General features: G+C 43.3%; 1 protein-coding gene across 3 annotated transcripts in view; it reads right to left on the bottom strand.

The window, feature by feature from the left end:
• Positions 1-9,697, bottom strand: part of CA5B (carbonic anhydrase 5B) — a 50,820-nt gene extending 41,123 nt beyond the window's left edge. Inside the window, exons 1-2 of one of the 3 annotated variants that reach the window (XM_043570180.1) lie at positions 9,555-9,631; positions 8,084-8,123 (exon numbers count right to left, since the gene is read on the bottom strand). The gene's annotated coding sequence lies outside the window, so the exon portion shown is untranslated. Of the gene's footprint in view, positions 1-8,083; positions 8,124-9,554 lie in introns of all 3 variants that reach the window. The other 2 variants (XM_043570181.1, XM_043570182.1) reach the window with 2 other exon arrangements.
• Between the last annotated feature and the right edge of the window lie 16,265 nt (positions 9,698-25,962).

Genomic DNA, 25,962 nt, shown 5'->3' with positions numbered 1-25,962 from the left:
TTAATCCACTCCTCTTCCTGAAACTCACCTGCCACTCCAGCAGGAAAGATCCTTTGCTGTCAAGTCTCCTTCCCACTTCTGCCTGCACACCAGCCACAAGGACTCCAGTTCTTCCCACTCCCTATGCTCCCTCTAGCCTCAGGGCTTGTACAGATGCTCCTCTTTCTCTGGACCACTCTCCCTCCATCCCCACCTGGTTCTTCCCCCCCACCCCCCTCCAGGTGTTGCACTCCAGCATCACTTCCTAGAAGCCTCCCCTGACCGGCACTCACTAGGTGAGCCCAGCACCCTCGTCTCCCTCATGGTGCTCCTTGCAGTTGAACACCTCATCAGGAATGTACTTTATGATGCCACCTTCCTGGCAGCCGAGCCCCATGGTGGTAGGGACCATGTCTGTCTCTCCCGTAGCTGTATCTCTTACTGTCTGGCACCTGATGGCCACTCAGTGACCTGGGCACACTTCCTTGGCGATAGAGAAGATGTTGATCTTAACTAATTTCAAGAACCACAAACTGTGAAGTGATGCCAGAATGTTCTAAGACAGTATGAAGGGTTTTTCCTTTTCCTAGATGCCACCATCACCCATTTGTGGGGTTATTTATACTTCTGAAACACTTTGGAAATGCTTGCCATTTAAGGGTAGGGCCCCAATCCCTACCTGTAAGATCTGAAGGACCCCCAAAGTTCTGTACGATCTGAAGGAGGACCATAGCTAAATATGAGTCTAAGCTGGTCTCACAGGGATGGAAGTTCTGCCAGTAAACGTTTGTATTTCAACATTTATCGTCATTTCCTTTGTTCCAGGCACCATGTTGGGTGCCGGGATGCAACGCCGAACAAGGCACGAACTCTACCTTCCAGGTGTGCCATTAATTTCTCCTGCTCAGGGCCTCTTGAAATGCACATCATACGGGAAGGGAAACCATGACTCCTCAGATTCTGCCTTCAGCCTATTAGAGGCCTCTCAATTGTCTGGCAATGGTGGGGGAAGGAGAGGTGCCCAAAGGCATAAAAAGAGAAATAATGATCCCTAGCAATGCTGAGCAAAGAGGCAAATGTTCTCATTTCACCCTTTCTTCTCTTCGTGTACTTCACTGGTTTTAACTGGCAGTGAACTAGCTCTTCTCCCCTGTGCTGCTGCCCTTAACCTTGCTAGATCTGAGCTAGAGGAGAGGTCTACATCTAAGGAAGGGAAAGGAGAGAAAAAAAAAAATCACACCTGAAGTGTGTCCAGTAAAAACAGGAAGGAGAGTTACTTCCTGTTACTACCTGAAAGGAACCAGTGAGGGCTCCAGGCAGAACCCTTCATGACCATCAATGAGCCATGTGTCTGGCCAAGTACTGTAAAGTGACCTGTGGCAAGCAGCCAGCCTTGAAACCTGGTGCCATGTACCCTGTTGTATACATCACTTTGCCAGTGAACACACTGAACACAGGAAGCAAAGATGCATGGTCGCTGCATTAAAGGGGACTGGTAGAAAGTTCTGAATCCCATGGAGCCTCCTCGCCTGCAGGCCTAACTCCTTACCTGGGGTCTTTAGATCAGCGACAACTAAAGTATTTGCATTGCCAACAGGTATCAGAAATTCTCAAACCAACATAAACTCACTTTTGTTTAGTTTTATGTGTGTGTGCGCGTATACATACGCATACACATTTTGGGGCGATATGTCAATATGTACCTTCTTTAAGCTATGCAGATTTCAAATATAGATTGGTAATAAACCTTCAAGATATTATCAGGTTTTTTTAATGTTTATTTATTCAAGAGAGAGAGAGCATGCATGCATGTACACACGAGCAGGGGAGGGGCAGAGAGAGAGAGAAAAAAAATCCCAAGTAGGTTCCGTGCTCAGCACAGAGCCCAACACGGGGCTTGATCCCATGACCCTGGGATCATGACCTGAGCCAAAATTAGGAGTCGGATGCTCAACTGACAGAGCCACACAGGCTGCTTCTCAAGATATTATCTTGATAGTGCCTTGTGCCAAATAAAAGTACCTCATTTTCAAATCCCCCCATTCACTGAATTAACTCATCAGGTGTATGAAATAATAGACCATCGGCTACCTCCTTTCAGAATCTATTTCTTTTTTGTCCTTAATTTTTTCTTTTGGCAAACTTCAAATTCGTACAAACAGTGGAAATACTATAATAAAACCACCTCTATACCCAATACTTTATTCCAACAATCATCTGCTGGTGGCCAAGCATGTTTTATTTCTACCCTCCCTTCTACTTCCCCTCTCTGTATTACTTTGAAGCAAATGGTCGACATCTTAGAAACTTATCCATGATTGTTTTCCATAGGAAAATATCTCCAAATTTATAGTTTCTTCTCCACAAAAATCATCTGTAGAAAATACCCTCTGGTGTTGTTTATGGACAGAATATGAAAACAATCAATTTTCCAAAATTAAAAACATGGCAAAAAAGCCCAGTAACCTGATATTTTCTCAGTACCTGCCTATCCCTTCATGTAAACATTTCACCTCTCTCTTGTTATCTCCACCCTAATCTTGGATGAGAGTCATATCAAGACCTTTATGCTTTTTTCTAACTTGTAAGACTATGTGCAGCACAAAACTGTATAATTTATAATTGCAGATCAGCAGAGTAAAAGGATTATATGAACTGAAATATGTAAGAATAAGGCTTAATGTACACACTTCATCTTATGCAAGAAAGAATCTAGAACCAGAGAAGAAGGAGAAACATTTGTCAGTAATGCTATACATGACGTTGACTCTTTCTGTGACTTCAAATGGTCTAAGGGCTGAAAAAGCTCTCAGAAAAGCTGGTAAGTGTTGTATAAATGAAAGTTCTTATTATTCAAATCGAGTTTGCTAAAATGCTACTGATGCTATAAATGCAAACACTAAGAAAATAGAAAGCAGTTTGGGACAATTTTTAATTTCATGTTTTTTGTTTTCTTTTTGAGACAATGCCATTAAACAATTCCAACTACAGAAGGTTCTTTCTGATAAAATCAATTTGACGGTAATTTTTTTCTTTTTTCTTCAATGTTTACTTATTTTTGATATATAGAGAGACAGGGAGAGAGGGAGAGACAGAACGAGCAGGGGAGGGACAGAGAGAGAGGGAGACACAGAATCCAAAGCAGGATCCAGGCTCTGAGCTGTCAGCACAGAGCCCAAAGTGGGGCATGGACTCATGAACCGTGAGATCATGACCTGAGCCAAAGTTGGACGCTTACCTGACTGAGCCACCCAGGCACTCCAACAATAAAATAAAATTTTAAAAATTGCTAAGAGGTATGGGGAAATCTTGCCTGAATTCTGTGCTTCTTTTCATTGATTTCCGTTCCTGACTTGAAGCAATAATGAGTGATTATCTCATGCAAAGCACCGGGCTGGGTGAAGACGAAAAAGTCATGTTTTCTCCCCATTCCCACAAACTTACAATCTATAAAAAACTATTAAACATGTAACTTTTCTGTTTTTTTTAGTTACCTTTTTGTATTATGGAAAAATGTAGATAATATTTTCCATTTTAACCTTTTTTAAGTGTACAGTTCAGTGGCATGAAATATCACATTCACAACGTTGTGTAACCATCACCAGTATCTATACCCCAAGCTTTCATCATTCCCGGCATAAACTGTATCCCTGTTAAACAATAACTCCCCAATCCTCCCCACCCCCCCGAGCACCCCCTGGTCTACTTTCTGCCTCTATGTATTTGCCTATTCCAGATAATTCATGTAAGTGGACTCATACAACATTTTCCCTCTGTGCCTGTCTTATCTCACTAAGTATAATTAAACAAATACTTCCTAATCAAAGCCAGATGTGATGGCAGCTCTGACTTAATTCAATGAGAACACAGAGGGCAGAGGCTCTAAATTTTAGCAGGGGGCAGCATCTGGACCATGCGTCACAGGAGAGAGACAATTTGAACAGGAGAGGCAAAGCTAGAGAGATAGGGGTAATGTCAGGGATGATGAGGACACTTGGGGAGGCAGGAGTGTTTAGTAGTCAAGGCTGGAGAGGACAACTGAGGTTGAAATGGGCAGAACCTTGGGCTTATTCAATAATCAATCCCAGTGTCAGAGAGAGGTTGGCAAACATATCGAAAAGGACTCCTTTCTTGCTTAACAATCTAAATGGAAAAGGAGACTTAGTAATTCCCAGAAACCCAATGATAAGTACAACATATACTCAAAAGAAGGGACATGCTGGTTGTCCTTCAAAGGGAAAGTTGTGATAAGACACAGCCAAGTGCATGTCTGACTGCCAGGGGAGTTGTACAGACAAGTGGGTACTCACTTGGCCCTGCATAAGAGGCTGTGTGGGGATGTGAAGCATGTGAGCATGGTGCCCAGCGAAGTCTGGGTGAATGATCCTTGGTCTAGCTCCACAGAGAGCCATCAGGAAAGTACCGTGGCATGGCCAGGGCTGTGCTCATTCCTTGGGCGACTGCCCTGCTTCCTGTAGTCATGCTGTCTGTGCACGACACTGAGGCTGGTGGCTGATGACACCCGGCCCAGAGGAAGTATCTCCTGCCCGCTTCTGGACTCGCTCTCTAGGAGTAAGGAGTACACAAAGTTCCAGCGAGCCTGCTGGTACCCTCAACTCTTGGTCATCTTCTTTCACAAAGCCCACCAAGTAGTGGGCTGTGCGCAGGGTCTAGAAACCTGAACCATTTCTCTGTCTTCTAAGAATGCTGCTGACCTCACTGCAGTGAACATAGTCTCTGAGGATTATTTTATTGTGTTTTTAGACCAAAAAATCCCGTTTTGTTACAAAGCCAAGTGTATCTGAATTTCCCATTATCCCAAGTCTGTTATGAATATTTGTTAAGGTGCTGGCCAAGCAGATGCCCAGGTGACGCAGCTGAAGGTGAAGCTGGATGGGACTGGAGATTAACTTGAAGAATATGAATTTCCAGGAGGCTGGAAGACCCTCAGGTATTATTCCACATATACAGGATGGTTTCTGAGGACTCCATGCGCACAGCGCAGGATGGATGGGAGTGGGCAGAACGGACGCGGGAAGGTCCGTGACAAGGAGATTCCTCCAACCATCCTTCCTTCATCCTTGCATTCATCAGGACGTCAATCAAGCAGCTACCAAATGCCAGACACTGGTCTCGGATCCCCGAGGAAATAAAACAAAGTCCCTATCCTGGTGGAAATTACATTCTAGTCGGGGAGACAGATCATAAACAGCAACGTAACACATAAGTCAGTTGCACGGACAATTAAAATAAATTCAGTGAAAAGTAGAGCAGGATGAGGTGACTCTGGAGTGCCACTGGGAAAGGAGTGTTGTTTTTGAAATAAATCGCTTGAAGGAGGCCTTACTGAGAAGGTGAAGTCTGAGCAAAAAATGGAAGGAAATGAAGGAATTAGTTCTGGGGCTATCGGGGGAAGGGTATTCCAGGAAGACGGAATTGCCTATGCAGAGATCCTGAGGCGGGAGCATGGCTGGCACATACAAGGGATAGTAAGGAGCCCAACACGGCAGGAGCAGAGTGGACTAGCAGGACGGTAGTAGGAGACAAGGTGGAGAGATCATGAATGCCAGATCAAGTAGATTTCTAGGCCACTGTAAAGGTTCTGTCTCTAATTCAGCATTTCTCACCCTTGACATTGTTGACATTTGACCAGATAACTCTGTTTTGGGGCTGTCCCATACATTGTACGATGGTTAGCAGCATCCCTGGCCCCTACCCTTTAGATGCCGATGACACACTCCCTCCATTACGACCACCAAAAATGTGTCCTGACACCGCTGATGTTCCTTGGAGAAGGGGAATCACCCCTGCGTGGAAACCCCCGCTCTAAGTGAAATGGGGGACACAATGGAGTTTTGGGAGCAGAGAAAGGACACAACCTGATCTGTATCTTCAAAAGATCATTCAGGGTGCCTACTGGAAATCAACTGGGATGGCAGGCAGGAAAGAAGCAGGGAGATCGCTCAGAATAATCCAGGGGCTGGAACGAAGGATGTCGTAGTGGAGGTGGTGAGAAGCAGTGGGGTGTTGGCTGTATCCTGGAGAGACAGCCCGTAAGATGTGAAAGAAAGGACTCAAGGATGACTGAAAGATTCTCCGCCTAATCAGCTAGAAGGACGGAGTTGCCAGGAACCGAGATGAGCACCACAGTGTGCAGAACAGGTTTCGGGTGGGACAGGAGCAGCTCAGATTTGGGCACTTGAGTTTGAAATGAAATTCCAGGAATCCAAGTGACAGAATATGAAGCACTGACGGGAGAGTGACAGTAGCGATGAACCAAGGTACTCTGTATGCAAGAGACTGCCATTTGGGTAAAAAAACCTAGGATCCGGCACTCAACTGGAAGAGAGAAGAGGGAAGAAGTTGAAGAAGGCCCCATGATTTTACGGAGGGATGACGCTGACGGTAGGAGGATGAGTCCCTGGAGAGAGAAATAAGCCGGCTCAAGGAGCAGGTGGGAAGGGAAAGAGGTCACTCTTCCCGTGAATCTTACGGAGTTGAGGTCCAAGGGGACAGCGGGAGGAAAACTCTAGGAGAGTCAGTGCAGCTCTGGTGCTCAGGAGAGGTCCTGAGGTCAGAGAGAGAAGAAAATTCCCTTCCCTCCCCCAGGAGTAACAGGTGTATAGAGGGAGACTGACAAAGTGCAGTGAGGAAGCCAAGAGACAGAAGGAAGAGTAAAGGCGATCAAGGAAGGAACAGAGCATGGAAGGTCAGGGGTGAGGAGGGTTCCAGGGAAATCCAAATAAACAGAAACTCAACTTAGCTAATGCTGGGCTACAATACCTGTAGCAATACGTGAGGTTATTTATGCCAAAGCCTAAAGATAATCCCCTCTGTTATATTAAAATTATAATTTATTGGTAGTTAAATTTACCTGTTGATCCCATAAAACCTTAACTTGTAAAAACCATAAATAATGTTTATCAAACATTATATATAACAATGAACTACTAGTATACATTACTAGATTTCACAGAAAATCCATCCTTATTTAAGTTTGTCCTTAAAGATGGGACAGTAGCTTGAATGGGCCCCAGGAGCGCTACATTTTTTTCACTATATGCCTTTGCTATCACTAATTATTTATGTACATCCTTAACTTTTACTAACATGTCTTTTATCTGATGTTTTGCAGACTTAGAAATGTATGAAAAAAAGATTCTAAAAGCTTTTAAAGAATCATTAATAAATTATGTATTTATTAAATGATAGGGAGAGTTGATCCTTGAACAACACAGCTCCATTTATATGTGGGTTTCTTTTTTTTTTTTTTATTTTTTTTAACGTTTATTTACTTTTGAGACAGAGAGAGAGCATGAATGGGGGGAGGGTCAGAGAGAGAGGAAGACACAGAATCAGAAGCAGGCTCCAGGCTCCGAGCTGTCAGCACAGAGCCCAACGCGGGGCCCGAACTAGTGAACCATGAGATCATGACCTGAGCCGAAGTCGGACACTCAACCGACTGAGCCACCGAGGCGCCCCTGTGGGTTTCTTTTCAACAAATACAGTACAGTAGGGTAAATGTATTTTCTCTTCCCTATGATTCTCTTAATATTCTTTTCTCTAGCTTACTTTAAAGTTTATTTATTTATTTTGAGAGAGAGAGTGAGCAGGGGACGGGCAGAGAAAGTGGGAGAGAGAGGATCCCAAGCAGGCTCCGGGTTAGCAGCACAGAGCCTGACATAGGGCTTGAACTCATGAACCGTGAGATCATGACCTGAGCTAAAACCAAGAATCGGAGGCTCAACTGACTAAGCCACCCAGGTGCCCCTAGCTTCCTTTATTGTAATATAGTATATAATACATATAATACACAAAATATGTTAATTGGCTATGTTATTGGTAAGGTTTTTGATCAACACTAGGCTATTAGTAGTTATGTTTTAGGGGGAGTCAAAAGTTATAGATGGATTTTCGACTGGGCAGGGGGTTGGTGTCCCCTAATCCCTGTGCTGTTCAAGGGTCAGCTATAGTTTGAACTCTGCCTGATTAAGCCATTTATATGTATGCAAAACAGACAGAAAAAAAAAGTACTAACTAAAGGTTACAATTACATTGAAGAAAATTCCCTAATTTTCATTAGACTGACTCTCCATTTTCTCACCTCCTGAGTTCCAAAGGAAGCCAGTCTTTTGCAATATGCCCTGAAATGTAAATGAAAGGTTAAGCTGTCACGACTTGATGAGAAAACGGAGCTTCTTCCTCTCACCCACTTCTTCCCCAAGATCGTGATCCCAATCTGGGGTGGCCAAAGGTTTCAAAATACATTTCCAGTAACTGTTTTGTGTGCCACAACCAAGCTCCCCTGTGGTGCCGATGAGATGGAATTTTCTTCCTCCCATCAGATTTCCAAAATATTCAAGTTCTCTCATTCACTCACAATTCACATTCTTTATCGAGTCCCAACTGTGAGTGGTCACAACCTTTCGCCTGGCTCCAGGGAGAACAGGGTCGGTGTGTACAGGCACAGAGAACCGTGCCCTTGATGATCTTGGCCTTCTGGTGAATTTCAGTCCTGGTTCTGACATAAAAATTATCTGAGAAAGGCCCTAGATAGCTGAAAGGTTTTCCATATTCCAACATATTCTGAGGGATGTGCAGGCAGATAAGGGGTAGGGGCTGGGGAGCTTCCCTCACCCGAAAATCTGGCTACTCCTTTCCTTATTCCAGCAAGGCTTTTAATAGCAGAGAGGAGATGGCCACATTATCTGTAAAGGACTAAGAAGGAGAAGCAGAAAGCAATATAGTCTGTAGTATTCAGACGCTGGGAGAGAACAAGTTCGAACCAAATTCAGGTGTACACATTAACTTCTGTATTTCTCAAATTTTCCCAGGGAAAATACAGGGGACGGGAGGGTGCTTACATTAATATTAAAGAGTTGCCACCAGCCTTAAGGTAGCAGCGCTTAGCAGTGAATGCCACAAAGACTCATAACTATCAAAAATGTACTTAGGCGTTTTTCCTTCAGTTCTGGGGCGGGGCACAAAACAAAAAGGCCAGAAGTAACTGCGAAATGGAGAAGGCTCAGATTCGTCCACGTGACACAGCTGTGATGCTGAGTCCCTGCCTTGGGGGCGGCTGGGACTCCGTCCACAGACCTTGGTATAGTCGGGGGTGGGGGGGAATACAATCCAGACCCAAGTTAGTCCCAGTTTGTCGCGCCTTGGTTTCCGGAACTGCAATCTGAGATTTTGTAGCCCTTACCCCTGTCTACACCTATTTCACAGCAGGTTGGACTTGAGTTAATTCACATCCAACCACCCCTGGCAGCGCTCTCTCCTAGGGAACTGCCCTCACGCCTCCCCGCCAAATTCCCTCAGACAACTGTTTCCCCGCAAGTGCAATAACCCTAAGGAGGTGCAGCCATCTAGTTGATGAGTCCCATGGTAGAATAGGGCTGCGGGGGTGAAAGAGCGACGCCCCGCGGGGACCCCGGCAATTCTCGCTGGACCAACAGCTGTCCCGAGTCTGAGACCTGGCGTGGTGGGGCGGGGGGTGTGAGGAGGGTCTCAGCCCTCCCCGAGTCGGCGTGTCTCCGCTGTAGCCCCCACTCCAGTCGGCCACCGGCCCTTACCTTAGCGTTTCTCCAGAGCGCGAACCTTGGCAGCTAGCTCTAGACCCGGGACCTGCCGCTAGTGCGGGGGGCCATCATAGCCACGCCCCACCGCCACGCCCCACAGCATAGGCCACGCCCCCTCTCATTTAGGCCTCTCCCCATAGGGCAGGACCACGCCCCTTCACGTCCTTACGTGCTGCCCTGACCACGCCCCCCGACCGTGCTCTCCGTAGTCCGCGGCCTGGCCTCTCCAGCCCGGCCACAGCCACACCTCCCCACCCGGGCCACCGCCCAGAGCTCCCCCTGGGCCCAGCCCTCCACCTTGGTTACGCCCCTGCGCTCCGCTCTGGCCCCGCTTGCCCCGCTTGCCCTGAGCCCCTAGCGCTCCCTCCTACCAGGCGGGACTTGATCGTAGGAATTTGAGATCGCGTGGGCGGCCTCCCCCCGTCTCTAGAGAAACACTCCCGGGTCTGGGAACTGAGCGCTAGCGACATTTTGTCGGGTGCAATCAGACTGCAGGCTTACGAGCCTCGTGTAGAGAGAATGATTTTCTCAGGTTTCTCCCATTTCCAAACATGAAGACTGAATGTACTGAGAGCACGTGGCTCAGTAGGGAAACGCAAGCATTGGACGAGTCACGCAGCCGTGTCCCTTTCCCGCTATTTTCATGTCCACTTTACCTGAGTTTGTTCAGGCCAGTTTTCACATTTGAACTAGAATTTGAAACTGCCCCTTTGTGCCAGTTTTCACATCCTCTCAACCAGAACTATGGGCCAATGTTTTTTCTAGTCCCTCAGCCAACCTTAAGTGCTGGACAGACTAGTGGAGTAAACAGAATTCCTGTATTTCCTGATGCCTCCTCCAGATGACCTTGGCTAGGCACCCAGTGAGCTTCGGCTGTCTACGGCCTGTAGAGACAGAACCACAATGAGACTGAAACTCTGGTTGCAGCCCTGTGTGCGCTCTGAAATCACTGTGCTAGCCTTACTCTCTCCACTTAAAACTCTGGGTCCACAAGAGAAATGTGAAGGTTATAACCAGCTTTTCTACCCCTGTGCAGAAATCTGATTCATTAATTCAAATCCTATTTTTTGAGTACATGCTCCCGTAACAAAGGAGATGAGCTTCAAGGAGCTTAGAGTCTGAAGTTGTCCCAACTTGGGACTCAATGTGACAAGAAATGATGAGAAAGAGAAGATGTGGCAAGGGGCTGATAGGTGGAAAAGGATTTGGTAAGCACAAGTCTTCTTGATTTGATTAGTAGGGATATTTTGGGTAGCAAACACAGGAAGCCACTTTTATCGGCCTTAGTATACTTCTTTACACAATAAATTCTCAATAAATCTTCATTGAATATTTATATTTTTCACATGTGTAGATAGATAACATTCCTCCTTTCCTAGCAGTAAGATTTGCTACATTTATTTCTTCATATGCCAACAATATAATTTTGTGATAGCATATTTAGTTTTTCTTTCCTTCCCACCCTCCATATCATTTCTGGCTTGAAGATAGTGGGACTATACAAAATGTTGCGCTACAAGGAACACAGAGAAAAGAACAAGTTTCAACAGAACAGTTGTATTAAGCTCACCCTGACCCTGAGAACCCTGCCTCATTTATAAAATGTTTCAACTGTCAGTCATTTTTGCCTGGAAAATGAACTCACAGAATATGGTCCAAATACAGCCTGTATAAATCACTGAGTTGATTTTTATAATGACTTACCTTCTTCCATGGACAATTTGAGGTGGCTTACTAAAATATTGACATTACTGGATAAAACAAATAGCTTAAGGAGCCAGGGAAAGGGGAACTTGATGTAAAGAGAATAAAGCAGCCAATGATAAGATTAGCATTTAAGTATGCAGGCCACCAGATCCAGAACAGTTGTTAACTTGGGACAAAGATTTGCCCCTAAGCTTTTGAACAGCAATAGAAAAGAGGAAATAGCAATCATTTTAAGGTTTTCCTGTTTTCTTAAGATAAAAATCAACCTTTTGGTGTTTTTTTTTGTTTTTTTTTTGTTTTTGTTTTTTTTTAGAAACACAGTTTTTCTTGCATTTTAGTCCTGAGAAAAATCCTGTTTCCTCATATAGATGATGTAGTAAGCTAAGTGGGAAATGGGAGTCGTGAGGAGTTAAACACAGATTCCCTCAATGTAAGCTATTGGCACAATCACAAAGCACAGTGCATTAAATCAATTCTGTGAACCATCAAAATTTTCTGTTCATTCAAGTACACAGGCCCTCCAGGGTAGCATTTTCATAATCTTTCCTAGGATGGCAAATAGGTTTCAACTCATCTGTCAACTTAAAGCTGTTTGTAGTGGCTACCTGAATAACTATGCTGAGTTTTGTGTATTTGTCTAGGCTCAGAAGGAAAAAGTTCTGTGACTGATTAATAATGTCTGTCATGGGTCCAGGATGGGTGAATGGCTACATACAAAAAACCTATTTGGTAGCTCTGATTTGTAGAAATAGAGGTCTTTGCATGCAGAGTTTTTGTGTAGTCGCTCCAAATCAACAATTCTCATTATAGGGCTTTTTAAAAAAGTTTTATTTATTTTGAGAGAGAGAGAGACAGAGGGAGACAGAGAGAATCCCTACGCTGTCACCACAGAGCCTGATGCCAGGCTGGAACTCATGAACCATGAGATCATGACCTGAGCCAAAACCAAGAGCTGGACGCTTAACTGACTGAGCCACCTGGGTGCCCTTATAGGGCTTTTTCTAAATATCTAACAGCGGAGTTCAAGTTCCCTCTCTCATTCTGTCCCACCCACACTAGTCTTCCCCTCTTCATTCCTTTTTTTAAAAATGTTCATTTATTTATTTACTTAGAGACAGAGAGTGAGCAGGGAGGGGCAGAGAGCAAGACAGAGAATCTGAAGCAGGCTCTATGTTCTTAGCACAGAGCTTGACACAGGGCTCGAACTCACAAACCGATCCGTGAGATCATGACCTGGGCCAAAGTCAGATACTTAACTGACTGAGCCACCCAGGTGGCTCTTCCCCTGTTCATTCCTATCTCAGAACATTTCCTTTGCTGTTCCTATTGTTTGGACCACTCTTTGCGGAGGTTTACATGACTAGGTTTTTCTTATCATTTAGTTCTCAGTTTAAATGTTGTCTCTTTATTTATTTATTTACCTATCTATCTATTTATTTATTTTGATAGAGTGGGAGAGGAGTAGAGAGCAAGAGTGAGAGCGAGAGCGAGAGAGAGAGAGAGAGAGCATCCCAAGCAGGCTCCGCACTATCAGCACAGAGCCCAACTCAGGGCTTGAACTCACAAACCACGAGATCATGCCCCGAGTTGAAATCAAGAATCACTGCTTAACGGACTCAGCCACCCAGCTGCCCCAAATGTTGTCTCTTTAGAGCTGTCTTTCCTGATGACCATATCTGAAGTTGCATCCAGAGCCTCTCCATCTACACTGGGCATAGGGATCACCTGGAGATCATGTTACAATGCATACTCTGACTTAGTGATTTTGGAGTGTGACCCAAGATTCTGCATTTCAAGCAAGGTCTCAGGAGATGCAAACCTGATGTTCCACAAAAGACACTTTGAGTAGCAGCCCTACTTCTCTATCTCTATCATATTATCTGTTTCATTTTCCTCATGCTGTGTCTTACAACTTGAAATTATTTACTTGTTTGTATTTTGGATTGTTGGTTGGTTGGTTGGTTACTAGAATGTGAATTCCATAAGAGCAGGGACTTTGACTAGTTTGTTCAACTTTGTATTCCCAGCACTTATCATAGCACCTGACACACCGGCGGGTGCTCTATAAATATTAGTGAATAAGTCATGTTCAAGACTCATCGATTCCTTCATCTCTTCAGTTCCTGCTGACTGAATACCTCAGTAACTGCTCAGTTATATACCAGGGAATAGGCTATAAATGAAAAATGGCAGTGCTACCCAAGTACTAGCTCAGGAATGGCTAGTTACTAGTCCAAGCTGAGATAAGAAGCTTGAACTGGAATGTAAATCTGATATGTCATGAAACAGAGTATTTAGTTAGGATTACTTTTTTTCATAGCAAGGCTTTCTTGATGACAGAAGCAGTGAGGTGTTTTTCCTTCTGGGACAAGAAACTCTGGGGAGAATCAAAGATTTGGGGCAATAACAGAGAATTGTGGGAGAGGAGAGGAGTTTGGTGAGACAAGGTGTGATGGTTAATTTTATGTGTCAACTTGGTTGGGTCGTAATGTTTCGATACTCTGTCAACACTATTCTGGATGTTTCTATGAAGGTTTTTTTTTTTTTTTAGGTCCTTTTGGATGAGATTAACATTTGAATTGGTGGACTTTGAGTAAAGCAGATTATTCTCTACAATGTGAGTGAGCCCCATCCAATCAACTGAAAGCCTTCATAGAACAAAGACTGACCTCCTCTAGAAGAATTCTGCCAGCCAACTGTTTGGACTCAACTTAACTCTATCCTGAGTCCCAGCCTGCAAGCCTACCCTGCAGATTTTGGACTTAACAACTTCATAATCATTTGGAGTATCATTGATACTTTAATCATAATCATTGATTCCTTAAAATCAATCTCTCTCTCTCTCTCAATATATATGTATGTATATATATGTATATATGTATGTATATATATGTATGTATATATATGTATATATGTATGTATATGTATACATATATATGTATGTGTATGTATATATGTGTATGTATATATATACATATATATGTATATATATATATATATTTTTTTTTTTTTTCCTCTGCAGAACCCTGATACACAAGGTATTATAGAAGAGACCAAAAATGGGTCCCTTCACCTTGGCCTTGGCACCTGAGCTCAGTCTTAGTCCTTGGAATATTCCCTTGGATGCTCCTATGCTCCTTCATGGCCATTCTCATCTTTCTTGAGTCATGCCCCTGTACTCTGGCTGACCGAGCTTTTCTTATCTGAGTCACTACCCATTCCTTCTCCTTGTCATACTCCTCCTTTTCCTAATCAACCCTTGTGCTCCACCTTGGCCACCACAGCCTGGGCAAGCTCCTAACATTCCATCAGGCCATGTCCTTTTCCTTCTTATTGCCACAAGCTAAGCCCTCTGATCAATGTGGTGACCACACAGCTACTGCTAGAGACATGCCCCCTGCACATCTGAATAGAATGCCCACTACCAAGGTATCACCAAGAACCCTGGGAAACACACAATTAAAACAGAAAATACATAAAACAAAGACTTGTTGGTGAGAAGAGAAATATGTGAAAGTCAAGGAATTCTGGGAGAGAAAAGGAATGGTGGGAAAAACAAGGTCCTGTGGGAGATACTGAGAATTCACTCTTTGTGCTTGCCCTGCCTCTTCTGCTTTGTCAACTTCATGACCACCATGCCTCCCCACCCAGCTGCCAACCCGCCTTTCCCACTATGGCTATGGAGGAAAGAGAATTCATTCCTTGTTCTTCTATCCACCTTTCCTGCAGGGCCCATCCTTTCATCTTGTGGTCATGCCCTGTCATATCCCTCCCTCTGAGGTCACACTATTTCCTGCACCACAATACCTTTCTTGCTGGGGCCATATGCATTCGTTCTCCATAACCACACCCCTGTGCCATCTAGCTATGCCTCTTACCTGCCTGCTGCTAATAATTGCAGGAGAGAACAACCAATGAATGGGTCAATGAAGAAGTTTAAAAAGAAATAAAAAATACTTTGAGGCAAGTGAGAATAGAAATACAACATACCAAAATTTACGGGCTGCAGCAAAAGCAGTTCTAAGAGGGAAGTTCATAGTGATAAATGCCCACATCAGATATAAGATAAATAACCCAATAAACAACCCAACTTTATACCTCAAATAACTAGAAGAAGAAAAAAATTAAGCCCAAATTTAATAGAAGGAAGGAATACAAATATCAGAGCAGAAATAAATGAAGTAGACACTAACAAGACAACAGAAAAGATCAAAACTAAGAGCTGGTTCATTGAAATGATAAACAAATTGACAACTGAGGTAGACTCACCAAGAAAAGAAGAGAGAGGGCTCAAGTAAATAAAATCAGAAATGAGAGAGGAGATTACAACTGATACAACAGAAATCAAAGGATCATAAGAAACTACTATGAACAAATACATGCCAACAAATTGGGACAACTTAGAATAAATGGATGAATTCCCAGAAACATCCAATCTCCCAAGAGTGATGAATAAATAGAAAATCTGAATAGATGGACTACTTACTAGTAAGAGATTAAATCAGTAAACAAAACCACCTAAAAGACAAAAGTCCAAGACCAGATGGCTTCACTGATGAATACTACCAAATAATCAAAAAAGAATTAGTATCTGTCCTTCTTAAACTCTTCTAAAACACTGAAGAGGAGGGAACACTTCTGAACTCGTTTTACAAAGCCAGCATTACCCTGATACCAAAACCAAACAAGGACACCGCAAGAAAAGAAAATTACAGGCCAATATTCCTGATGAACATAGATGTAAAAATTCTCAACAAACTTTATCAAACTAAATTCAATGATACATTTAAAAAATATACACCATGATCAAGTGGAATCTGTTCCAGTGATGCAAAAATGATCCAACATCCACAAATCAACAATGTGATATACCACATTAACAAAATGAAGAATTAAAATCACACGCTCATCTCAATTGAGGCAGAAAAAGCATTTGACAAAATTCAGCATCCATTTATGATAAAACCTCTCAACAAAGCGTGTATAAAAGAAACATACCTCAACATAATAAGAACCATATTTGACAAGCCCATAGCTAACTTCATACTTAATGGTGAAAGCTGAAAGCTTTTCCTCTCATATCAGGAACAAGACAAGGATGCCCACTGCCACCACTTTTATTAACATACTATTGGAGATCCTAGCAGAACTGTTAGACAAGAAAAAGAAATAAAAGGCATCCAAATTGGAAAGGAAGAAGTAGAATTATCACTGTCTGCAGAAGACATGATATTATATATAGAAAGCCATAAAGACTCCACTAAGAAACTGTTAGAACTAATCAATGAATTCAGTAAAATTGCAGGATACAAAATCAGTATACAAAAATCTGTTGTATTTTTATACACTAATAACGAGCTATCAGAAAGAGAAATTAAAAAACAATCCAATTTACAATTGTATCGAAAAGAATAAAATACCTAGGAATAAATTTAACCCAAGAAATGAAACACCTATACACAGAAAACTATAAGACATTGATGAAAGCAACTGAAGAAGAAACAAATAAATAGAAAGATATTCCAGGTTCATGAACTGGAAGAATTAATATTGTTAAAATGTCCACACTACCCAAAGCAATCTACATATTTAATGCAATCCCTATCAAAATTCCAATGGCATTTTTTTTCCGGAAATGGAATAGTCCTAAAATTTGTATGAAATCACAAAAACAAACCCAAATAGCCAATGCAAACATGAGAAAGAAAAACAAAGCTGAAGGCATCACATTTGCTGATTTCAAACTATATTACAAAGCTATAATAATTAAAACAGTATGGTACTGGCATAAAAACAGACACAGAGATCAATGGATCAAAATAGCCCAGAAATAAACACACATATGTGGCCAATTAATTTATGACAAAGGAGCCAAGAATATACAGTGGGGAAAGGACAGTCTCTTTAATAAGTGGTGCTGGGAAAACTTGACAGTTACATGCAAAAGAATGAAACGGGACTACTATCTTACACCATACTGAAACATTCAAAATGATTTAAAGACTCGAATGTAAGACCTGAAACCATAAAAGTTCTAGAAGAAAACATAGGTGGTAAGCTCCTTGACACTGGTCTTGGCAATGCCTTTTTGATCTGACTCCAAAAGCAAAGGCAACAAAAGCAAAAATAAACAAGTGGGACTATATTAAACTAAAAAGCTTCTGCACAGCAAAGGAAACCATCAATAAAATGAAAAGGCAACCAACTGAATAGGAGAAAATAGTTGCAAATCATATATCTGTTAAGCAGTTAATATCCAAAATATATGAAGAACTACTACAACTCAATAGAAAAAAAAACAACAACATGATTTAAAAATCAGAGGATCTGAATAGATATTTTCCCAAATAAGATATACAGATGGTCAACAGGTACATGAAAAGATGCTCAACATCACTAATCATCAGGGAAATGTAAATGAAAACCACAATGAGTTATCACCTCATGCCTGTCAGAATGGCTGTTCTCAAAAAGATATGAAATAACAAGTATTGGCTAGGATGTGGAGAAAAGGGAACCCTCATGCACTGTTGGTAGGAATGTAAGTTGGTGTAACCACTATGGAAAACAGTATAGAATTCCCCCCGAAATTAGAAATAGAACCACCATACAATCCAGCAATTCCATTTCTGGGTGTTTATCCAACGAAAATAAAAATACTACCTTTTAAAAAGAAAAATGTACCCCTATGTTCATTGTAGCATTATTTACAATAGTCAAGATATGGAAACAACCCATGTGTCTATTAATGGGATGAATGGATAAAGAAATTGTGGAATACATACATACATACATACATACATACATACAAATATACACAGTGGAATACTACTCAGCCGTTAAAAAAATGAAATCCTGGGGCGCCTGGGTGACTCAGTTGATTAAGCGTCCGACTTCAGCTCAGGTCATGGTCTCACAGTTTGTGAGTTTGAGCCCCACGTCGGGTTCTGTGCTGACAGCCCAGAGCCTGGAGCCTGCTTTGGATTCTGTGTCTCCCTCTCTCTCTGCTCCTACCCTGCTCATGCTCACTCTTTCTCTCTCTCTCTCTCTCTCAAAAAGAAATAAACATTAAGATGGTTTCTCTTTTTTTTAAACATTTTTTTAAAACGTTTATTTATTTTTGAGACAGAGAGAGACAGAGCTTGAACGGGGGAGGGTCAGAGAGAGAGGGAGACACAGAATCTGAAACAGGCTCCGGGCTCTGAGCTGTCAGCACAGAGCCCGACGTGGAGCTCGAACTCATGGACCACAAGAGATCATGACCTGAGCCGAAGTCGGACGCTTAACCGACTGACCCACCCAGGCACCCCTAAGATGGTTTCTCTTAAAAAAAAAAAAGAAGAAAGAAATGAAATCCTGCCATTTGCACTTATGGACTTTGAGGGCATTATGCTAAGTCATATAGAGAAAGATAAATACTCTATGACCCCACTTATATGTGGAATCTAAAAAAAAGACAAATAAGCTCATAGATATAGAAAACAGATTGTTGTTTGAGGGGAGGGAATGTGGTCAAAGGGTACAGGCTTCTAGTTATAAAACAAATAAGTCATGGGGATGTAATGAACAGCATGACTATACTTAATAATACCGTATTGCATACATGAAAGTTGCTGAGAGTAGATCTTAAAAGTCCTTATCCTAAGGGGAAAAAATGTATAACTATGTATGGGGACAAATGTTAACTACTTACTGTGATGATCATTTTGCAATATGTATAAATACTAAATCATTATGCTGTGCACCTGAAACTAATATGTTATATGTCAATTATGCCTCAATAAAAAAAAAGATGGTTAAAAAAAAGAATTGCAGGAGACATGGAATTAATTATGTGTGTAAACAGAAATGTGGGAGAAAAGTATTAAGAGGGAGAAAGAAGCAGCATGGCAAAGAACAAAGCATTGTAGGGGAGAAGATTGTGAGTTACAGTAGAGAACTGTGAGTGAGAACAAGGAATTCTGGGAGATGTAGAGACTTTGGGGACAGACAAGGAATTATGGGAAAGACAAGGTATTGTGAGATGTATAGATAAATGGTCTCCTGCACTTCTCCTGACCTTTCTGCATGAGCAATAGCCCTCCCATTATGGCTACATTCTTGTGGTCCATCTGGGCCACCCTTCATCATGCCCCCTTCATGTCTCTCTGGTCTCTGGCTGTTGCCCCAACACCCTTCTGTAATTCTTTACATCCATGCCCATCATTTCAAAGCCATGCCACTGGGCTCCACCTGGTCATGTACTTCCTGTTCAGGTCACACCCCTATCACTACCAACTGGCAGTTCCTTTCATTCACTCCTAGCCACTTCCTACCTCCCAATACACTTCTTTTGGCGAAGCTAAGTACTCCAAGTTCATCTGTGAGCACACCTCTACCTGTAGGGCCTTGCTCCCTATTACCTGTCATAAATAAGCCCCCTCCCAATCTGCCAGACACCTTCACTAAAGGCCATGCTCTTGCAGTCTTAACTATATTCCCTTCTGTATCCAACACTCCTCTCCCTCTGAGGCCACTCCCCTGGCTGGCCTGTGTGCTAGTCAATGTTCACTCCCCTCCCATCATAGCTATACCCCATTCACACCCAGTGGTCATGCCCCTCTTATTCAGCCATGCCCTTCCCAATTGGGCTATCTCTTTGTTCTCTGCCCATGCCACATCCTTGCAACCTTCTATGGCCTCGCCCATCCAGTACCAGGAAAGCTAGGTGCACTCTGTCTCAACCTCAATCTATTGTATGTGCCGCAACCTTTTTGTTTCCCCACTGGCGAGTCCTGGTCCCTGACACCTCAGGGAGTGCCTGTGGGGGTCGCTCAGGTTCTGAGAATCTTACTCAGGCCCCAGAGCTTGGTTCCAGTGGCATGTGTATAATGAAAGGAGGCTGTGGACCCATGGTCCTTGTCTAAAATATGACTTTCCTAGGGCACCTGGGTGGCTCAGTCGGTTAAGCATGTGACTATTGATTTCGGCTCAGGTCATGATCTCACAGTTTGTGAGTTTGAGCCCCGAGCCAGGCTCTGCTCTGACAATGAGGAGCCTGCTTGGGATACTCTCTCTCTCTGCCCCTCCCTTGTTTGTGCACACACATGCATATGCACGCTCTCTCTCAAAATAAATAAATAAACTTTTACATAAATTAAAAAAAGAAAATGAATACAATGTGACTTTCCTCAGATTCCTCCTGGCTCCAAACGCCATGACTTGATGAGAAGCAACGTAGTCGTTTAGTGGGTAAACACAACTGGCAGATGGGTCACAGAACCATGTTCCTTCTGGCCAGTTTCCATGTCCATTAAACCTATGTTCCTTCTAGCCAAGTTTCATGCCCTATAACGTGACCTGGAAAACCTCGCTCCTTCCAGCTCCTCAGCTGACCTTAAGTGCTAGACAGATGCTTTGGAGTAATCAGCAACCCCGTATTTCCTGATGTCTCCTCCCAAGGACCCTTCCTGGGTACCTACTGTGCTCTCGCTGTCTAGGGCCAGACCTGACATCACCCCCGCTTAGAATGAAACTCTGGCTGTAGCCCTGGACTCTGAGATCACTCCGCTATCCTTGCTTCCTCCATTTACAACTCTGAGTCCCGAAGGAAAACGATGAAGAGGTTATATATAACCAACTTTCTTTCCCATCCAAAAATCTCAGAATGAGCACTCCTGGGGCCAGGGCTCTCTGCACTAGCCATTCAGTCTCACTCATTCATTCAAACCATATTTATTTAGTACCATAGTCCAGTGACAAATGAGCCTCAAGGATCTTACAGCCTGAAGTTGTCCCAACTTCAGTTCTGAAGAACAAGAAATGACTGGAGAGTTAAGAAAGGTGCATCAAGGGGGTTGACAGGTGGAAAAAGGACTTGGTAATGATAAAGTTAATTTGTATACTGGGGTCCACAAACTGGAGGCTGCTCCAGTAGCCCTGCCCACATCCCAGTTCTAAACCCAAGTCAGCCAGCACTTATGGGAAACGCTTGTCAGGAAAACCTAACGTACAGCAGGTACACCAGGTACCTCCAGCTTTGCTTTAGCTGACCTACCTTACCGTGGAAGATAGGACCTCCTAGCCTCGTAAGAAAGTTCTTGGCTTCCTACCCAATCATGCTGTTTCTGGGCTGCCTCTTCTAATGCTCTCTGAAACTCACTCTTGCCCCACATCCATCAGGAACAGTGCGGCCCTGCTTGTGAGGCACTGTCCCCCACAATCCATGCATTGTTTTCCCTTGAATAAAGGACATCGAATTTGTCACTAAACTGTATTATTTTTGTCATCTGATAATAACCACAGGACTTCTTGATCTGATTAGTAGGAATATTGGGGGCAGAAAATATAGTACTTACTATGGCCCCTTACACAATAAATTCTCAATAAATCTTCATTGAATGTACATCCCTTTAACTCATGTAGAGAGAGCTATCTTTTTCCCTCCATAGTAGCAAGATTTGCTACATGTAACTCTTCATTGGCCAGCAATAATGATTTTAGGATAACATATTAGTTACTTTTCCTTCCCATCCCCCTCCATTCCATTTCTGCCCTGAAGATGGTGGGAACATTCACAATGTTGAGCTAGAAGGTACACAGAGAAAAGAACAATTCTCAACGGAGAATTTATTCAGCTAACTCTGACCTTGAGAACTCTGCTTTATTTACATAAAATGTTTCAAGTGTCATTGATTTCTTGCCTTAAAAATAACAGGAAATGAGACTGAATACAGACTGAGTTACTGAGTTACTTTTTATGTAGTTAGCAATAGCTTACTTCTTCCCCAAATGATTTGAGGCAACTTAAGAAAATATAGACAATGCTGGATAAATGAAATGGCTGAAAGAATCAAGGAAAGGAGAGCTTAAAAGAAACAGAGTAATGTAGCCAATGATAAGATAGACAAGTAGACAAGCCATTAGATCCTGAACTTTCCCCTTGTGAGCACAGAGGAAAATGTCCTTGTGAAAGGCAGGCCAGAGATTTGACTGTAAACCTCTGGATGCCCATCAAAAGAGAGAATGATAATCATTTTAAGGTTTTCCAGGGTTCATAACACAAAAGCTGATCGATTTGGGAAGTAAAGCTTTCTCGATTTTTAGTACTAAGAGAAATCCTGCTTTCTCACAAAGATAGTGTCGTGAGCTAAGTGGAATATAAATGTCATATAAATCATTGCCATAAGCACAAAGCACAGTGTGTTAAGCCATGTCCAAACGTTCCTGTCCAACTAAGTAAAGTATACAGGTCCTGAATGGTCTTACCTAACCCAGGGTAGCATTTAGATTATTGTTCCCCAGGATGGCAAGTAGGTTTCAACTAGCATTTCAACTCTGATCCATTCATAGTAGCTGACTGGGCAACCATACTGGGAAGTTGGGGGCTGAAGGAAGGAAAATGGAAGGAAAAAGTTGTGTGATTGATCAACACTACAGAATGAGGGAATGAATGCAAGCAACAACCTGTCCAGTATGTCTGAGTTGTAGGAGTAGAGGTCCTTACAGTCTTTCAGAAACCACATTTCTCATTAAAGGGCTGCTGCTAACTCTCAGGCAGAAGAGAGTACAAGGCCATTGTCGCTGGCCAAAACTTAAGGGTAGAAGCTTTGAGGAATTAATTCATATGCTTTTATATCAGCTAGGAGGAGGACAGTTTAAGGTTCTGTTATGAAAATGAGAGCTTCTAACCCAAGTGGTACATGCCCTGACGCCCCTCCTACCTCTTTAAAAAGGCTGGCAAAGGAAGTACATATGGGCAGGGTAAATATCTCTGGTTAAACTCCACCAGGTGGCCTGATAGGCAATCAAAGACAGAAAATGCTATTCCATGTATGGTTGCAAGAATTTTCGCCTGGAAAAGCAGCAAGCATTGTATGCCAAGACCATGAAGAACTTTCAGCGTAACATCTAAGAAGCAGTGTAAATAATTAAACCTCTAGGAGAAAATATCAGAACACTCCGTAGTCATACTTTTACTACATAAAACTCATGATTTATTGGTCTTCATTCACAGGATGGAACACACAGGCCCATATGTTCTTTAAAAAGAAAAGAAAAGAAAAGAAAAGAAAAGAAAAGAAAAGGAAAGGAAAGAAAAGGAAAAGAAAAGAGAAACTGTTGTTTAAAGTCCCACTTTAGGAATACGATGTTGGCACAACTACAGTTAGTTTTTGTTTCCAAGAAGTAATGATTCACTTCCATTGAAGTAAGGCAATGTTAGCCTGTGGGAAATACATCAAAGATCATCATGATTATGGCTGTAAAATTAACCTACAAAACTTGATGAGCCTTTTCAATATCACAGTTTTGTAAGATTTTCTTGTCCTAAAATAGGGCATAAGGGGCGCCTGGGTGGCGCAGTCGGTTGGGCGTCCGACTTCAGCCAGGTCGCGATCTTGCGGTCCGTGAGTTCGAGCCCCGCGTCGGGCTCTGGGCTGATGGCTCAGAGCCTGGAGCCTGTTTCCGATTCTGTGTCTCCCTCTCTCTGACCCTCCCCTGTTCATGCTCTGCCTCTCTCTGTCCCAAAAATAAATAAACGTTGAAAAAAAAATTTTTTTTTTTTTTTTTTTTTATTTATTTTTGGGACAGAGAGAGACAGAGCATGAACGGGGGAGGGGCAGAGAGAGAGGGAGACACAGAATTGGAAACAGGCTCCAGGCTCTGAGCCATCAGCCCAGAGCCCGACGCGGGGCTCGAACTCCCGGACCGCGAGATCGTGACCTGGCTGAAGTCGGACGCTTAACCGACTGCGCCACCCAGGCGCCCCAAAAAAAAATTTTTTTAAATAGGGCATAAAATAGGATGGAGACAAAAATATTCCAAAGCCTTGTTGATGATAGTTCCTGGAAATTGGTTGTTGTTTTTTTTCTGTCTAGGAATGAGAAAAAAATGTATTGGGCTTCATAGAAATCAACTTTATGATTAGAATTAGTCAATTCAATTATATTCAACAAATATTCATGAGCCATAAAAAATGCAAAAATGAACCAAATACAGCAGGCCCCTGCCCTCCAGGAAGTTTCAATTTTGTAGAACACAAGAGCAAATCATGTTGGCAACACTTGCATGTACGAATGTGAAAAAAAAATACTATGAGAACACAAGAAAAGGAGAGAATAAAAGTTAGGGGATTGAGGGGCGCCTGGGTGGCTCAGTCAGTTGTGTCCGACTCTTGGTTTCGGCTCAGGTCATGGTCTCACGCTTTGTGAGTTCGAGCCCATGTCTGGCTCTGCGCTGGCAGCGTGGAGCCTGCTTGGGATTCTGTCTCTCTCTCTCTCTCTCTCTCTCTCTCTCTCTCTCTCTCTCCCTCTCTCTCTCTCCAGCCCACAGTGCTTGAGGCAACGAGGGGAGTGCCAGGGAGGCTCTGGAGGCAGGAAGGAAAGGGGAGAAGAGTTTGTAGAGTAAGTGAATGAAGCGAGAGAGGTGGAGTTTGGAAATAATAGGAGGTGACGTAGACTTGATGCCACTTTTTCTGGGCCTCAGCTATTGTTTACACTTGGAAAGTGACACCCGCACTAAAGGATATATTAGATTGGATTCAGGTTTACTAATTCTGCACTGTTCCATTGTGTTTCAGATTGTGAACAGACAATCTGAGGAAAGAAGCAAGGGGGCTGAGGTGGGTGCTAGCTAATCTGAAAAGCAGGTCCCGATGTAACAGAGCTGGGAGAAAAAATAAAACTTCACGGGTGTGGTGACTGCAGGAGCACCGAGAGGGAAAACTGTTGGGACAGCAGTGGTGGGGTGGGGGCAGGTGGTGGAGCTGCTGGGAGATCAGACCCATGGGGGTCAGCCAGGGGGACCCCGGAACAAGGTTTGGCTTAGAGCAGATGAGGGGGTTCCAGCTGCCTCGAGCCTCGCTGTCCTGAGGGTCTCTCCAACAGACCTCATCACATTCCTTCCCCCCCCGCCCCTTGTTCTGTACCCCATGAACACAGTAGGAGTGTTTCTTCCACTCAGTTTTCCCAGCTAGAAATCTCTGTGGTCCTTGACTGCTTTGCCTTCCTCCCCTGCCATAATCAATGGCTGGGAAGTCCTGTCGATTCTGTCTCTTAAAGGCCTCTTGAGTCTGTCCCTTCTCCTCACCGACTGGCATTATCATCAAGGAAGCCCTACCATGTCCTCCCTGATTCATTAGAACTGGCTTATGGCTGGTGTCTTGGCACCTGTTTCTCGCACACCCGTGCGCTGTGCTGCTCCTACGAGCAAATCTGAGTGTGCCTCTATTAATTTAAAAACTCTAACTGGCCTTTCACTGGACATCAAACGAAGTCTACACTCCCTGGTAGTCTGTAAAACGCCTATCGCCTGGTCCTAATCTGCCTCTCCAGCTTCCTACACCCCTTCCACACCATCCCATGCTATGTCCATCTGCAACCCACATACAGGCCTCCTCTGTGTCTCGACACAGGCGGGGTTGTCTTTGTCCTCTCCAGGGCTGGTCTGTTGTGCAAGACTCAGCCCGAACATCTCACCTCCCCCAGAAACTTTCACCAATGCTCCAAAAGTCCATTTAGTCACTGCATTTCTTAATGTTCCTTTGTCAGTTGACAGATTTTTTTAAAAAATAAAAAATAATGGGGCGCCTGGGTGGCTCAGTCGGTTGAGTGTCCGACTGTGGCTCAGGTCATGATCTCGTGGTTCGTGAGTTTGAGCCCCGCGTCCAGCTCTGTGCTGACAGCTCAGAGCCTGGAGCCTGCTTTGGATTCTGTGT

This window comes from Prionailurus bengalensis, chromosome X, assembly GCF_016509475.1.
Source record: "Prionailurus bengalensis isolate Pbe53 chromosome X, Fcat_Pben_1.1_paternal_pri, whole genome shotgun sequence".
NCBI lineage: Eukaryota > Metazoa > Chordata > Mammalia > Carnivora > Felidae > Prionailurus > Prionailurus bengalensis.
This window is presented reverse-complemented; position numbering and strand designations above follow the sequence as displayed.